The sequence below is a fragment of the Schistocerca piceifrons genome, chromosome 9 (genome assembly GCF_021461385.2).
Source record: "Schistocerca piceifrons isolate TAMUIC-IGC-003096 chromosome 9, iqSchPice1.1, whole genome shotgun sequence".
NCBI lineage: Eukaryota > Metazoa > Arthropoda > Insecta > Orthoptera > Acrididae > Schistocerca > Schistocerca piceifrons.
In genome coordinates, this window is record NC_060146.1 from 228101891 (window position 1) to 228105949 (window position 4059).

Consider the following 4059-nt stretch of genomic DNA (forward strand, 5'->3'; position numbering starts at 1 on the left):
GTAACATTGACGTTTGATTTTGTCACATTGATAAAGAATTCATTGAAGTGGTCCGATGTTTGAGCAGAATTTACAATGGTGGTGTTTTCATGCCTAATTTTAGAAATTTCATGGCTGCCAACTTTAACGCCCAATTCTGGTTTAACAACAGACCACACTGCTTTTGATTTATTCTTGTGATTTGAGATTAGTTCGCTGTTAGACATTTGTTTTCCTGCCTTTACAACATTTTTGAAAATATTTTTATAATGCTTCACATATTCAATAAAAGCTAGATCTTTGTTATATTTCAGCCCTTTGTGCAGCTGCCGTTTCCTAGCACTAGAAATTTTTATTCCTTCTGTTATCCAAGTTAGTTTACTTGTCACTTTGTTGTTGGCACACTTAGGCGGGAAGGTTTCATTGAATACAAGAAGGAAGCTGATTAAGAATTTTTGTAAGTTTTCATTAATTGACTTGTTACTGTTACATTGCCAGTCTATCTCTTTTAATCTGTCCTGGAATACAGTTAAATTTTCTGAGTTGAAATTTCTTTTAAAGTACTTAGGCATATTTTTAGGTGAGGTTTCTGTGTTTGTTTTTGCCAGTTCAATAAACAGTGCTTTATGATCAGACACTCCTATATCTAAGCAAAATTTATGAACGTCTTCAAACACATAATTTGTCAGAATGTTGTCAATGCTGGTTGCTGACTGGGCATTTTCTGTGGTTTATTCTAAGAAGTTTAGTTTGAAGGCGGATTTTTTTACTAGATCAGTGAATTTGTCAGCTTCATGGCATTCACTTAAGACATTGATTTTGAAGTCAGCTGCTATTACTACTTTCTTCTTTTTTTCTTTAATTAGGCTTTCGAGCATATTTTCTAATTTGTATAGGAAGTGGTTTGTTATTTGATTTCCTGGGATTCTATAAATTGAAATTACAATAATGCCTAGATGTACAAGTTCTACACAACAACTTTCAAAGCTACATTCCTCATTCAAATGATCAAACTCATTCCCTATTTTAAACGTTATGTTAGAATGAACAAGTATACCTGAGCCTCCACGTGATTTATTTTGTCTGCAGTAGCTAGCAGCTACGGCGAAGTTTTGGATTTTATTTAGAAATGTTAGTGTGTCTTTCGCCAACCAATGTTCGTTCAGACATACAATTTTTACAAAGTTGCATTCAGACAGAAATATTTGCAATTCATCTGTTTTACATGTGCTATTCAAGGAGCTACAGTTTAGACCATTTATATTGTAATGCATAATATGCATGGTTCCAGGTTTATTTATTACCATGGGTAGATTTTCGTTTGGTAAGCTTTTTGATATTATTAGGTTTTTTTTTGCTCACAAGTAATTTTGCATCCCCCTCTCTGCTTATTCGTTTCCCTTTTCAGTACTTTTTACGATGTGGCATACATCAATAAACATTTTACTAAGCAATTTGGAGCCTAGCCTGTTTAGATGAAGGCCATCTATCCCCAGGCATTTGTTACACAAGAACTTGTTTGGGTCTATAAATATTGCTCTAAGATCATTACAATGCTCCCTGATATTACTATTTATCATGTCCACATATTTATAACTTACTGACCTGCTGTACATTATACCGCTGATGACAATTTTTTAAGTCCTGTATAAGCTTCTTGCCACTCGAATTAAGCTTCGTGTTTCATTGATGAGATCTTCTTCACTGGAGCTGCGAAGAAAAGAAACTATGAATGGGCCAAACAACATGCCAAATGCTCGGTCAGGATGGGCATCACATTCTCTTTACTGATGAGTGTCGCATATGCCTTCAACCAGGCAATCATCAGAGACACGTTTGGATGCAACCCGTCAGGCTGAACACCTTAGACACACTGTCGAAGGAGTGCAGCAAGGTGGAGGTTCCCTGACGTTTTGGAGTGGCATTACGTGGGACCGACATATGCCACTGGCGGTCATGGAAGGAGCCATAATGGCTGTACGATATGTGAATGCCATCCTCCGACCGATAGTGAAATCATATTGGCAGCATACTGACAAGGCATTCGTCTTCATGGACCACAGTTCGTGCCTCCCATGTTGCGCATCTTGTGACAGACTTCCTTCAGGATAATGACTTGACTAGAGTGTCCAGCATGGTGTTTTTTTGTGTTCGTGTGTGTGTGTCTTATCACTTTGGGTCGATAAAAAATGACATTATTCTAACAGATATAATGTGAACGTCATAACATATACTGTAACAATGTTTCGGATTTCCTGATGAAAAGTGGCAACAGGTAAATTGCACAAGTCAGGCATACATAGGAATATAGTGATTTCCTATTGAAATGTGCAATCACTGATCAACTGGGTAAGCAAAACTCAAATTCTTTGCAAAGCAAGTCGAATAATACATCTTTGTTGTGCTTACATGAATATTGGCTCGATAAAGCAAAACTACGAATGACAGTCATTCCAAATTTTATGCATGGCAACTATTTTTGTATAAAATTTTACAATTTTGGTGGTGGTTGTACAAATGACAGAGATTAGATAAATTTTCATGTATATGTTTTCCACAGGAAACAGGCAGAGAGAAAGATTAAAGAGCAAAAAAGTGCTGCAAACTGCTTTTATAGACAACCTTATGGTGACCCAAACATTTATTTGTTTTTCCGTATAATAAAGTTCATCTTGTGGGGAAATATTAAAGGAACCTATACCTTATTGTTACACTGATTTGATAAGTGTACATGCATTGTAAAGGGCAATTATTCAAGTACCTTCGCACTCAGGTTAGTACATTTTTGGAAGAAATGACTGGTAGTCAAGTTTTTAATAACCCATAATAAAAACTGTATACTTTATTTAAATGTACATACACATTGTACAATCTAAATATATCAGCAAAATAGGTATTTTCTCTTTCTAGTATTAAGTATAATAAAACCAGTGGACAGATGCTCCTGCTGGAGCATAAAAATGCGAGTAACCTCCTCTTTAAAAGATCTGCACAGAGAAGAGGGGTACGAGCCGCCTCATTCTATGTTCCACTTTCCTCGCCAAACATTTTGGCATGCAAACATATTCGTGCTCTTTTAATGCAGAACATTCTGAATTCTCTCTGTCATACTCGGCATCTTCCTCTCACTTCCACTGGGTATGTAAGTCTCTATCCCACTGTCTTGTTTTTCTCCCACTGATGTACAGTACATCCCAGTGACACACTCATGTCTCGCTTACACTGCCTCCTTTTGTCTTCCTTTCCCACTGTCACATTGTCCTCAGTGGCCCAAAAATTCTAGGGGGTCCACCTTATTTTCTCCCCTATACCCACGTGTTTAAAATATTGGTCAAAAATGTGCCCTCCATTATACCTACACATTAAAGTTTGCCCCCCTGATCCTGCGTACGATCTCCACTGGTCTGCATTTTTCATTTCCACTGCTTTCTCTTTTGCTCCCACCTCTTCTATATCAACATGTCTCTCTTTTCGTGTGCCAACATTTTTGACAAGGAGGTTGGAGGCAGCTAGTTCCCTACATCTCTCTCAGAGTCTCTTGAAGATTATCGTGTTTGCCTTTTTTGTGCTCCTACAGGATTTATTTACTGGTTCCCTTCTTTCCCTCCAACAGCAGGATGTGCTGCTTATGTAAAACGGATTCTATAGGTCAGTCAAGTTTTGACAGGTTATTTATATAGTTCGACACAATTATGTGCTTTGACACATATGAAAAACAAATAAGTGTGCATGATATAAGGTCAATATAAAATCATCTGCTTTACATTTTTTCTTGATTGCTATTATTTGAAAATGCCTAGCTTATGACTTGTATCTTAAAAGTGTGAACTTGTTATTAGAAATATTTTGTTGAATTTGCAGTCTTTCAGTTTTACGCGATTTTTTGCAGTCATTTTAAGGCTTCCAAAGACCCTGCTTAGGCCTTTTTTTGTCACGGCAGTACCACTTTGAGGATATCTCCACAGGCATGAAGTATTCACTATACACAGAAAACGCATCACAGAGTTTTGGTGGTGGAAAAATTCTGATTAAAATCACAGTTCAGTGTCCTCAGAACTGCTGCGATGACCATAGACCATG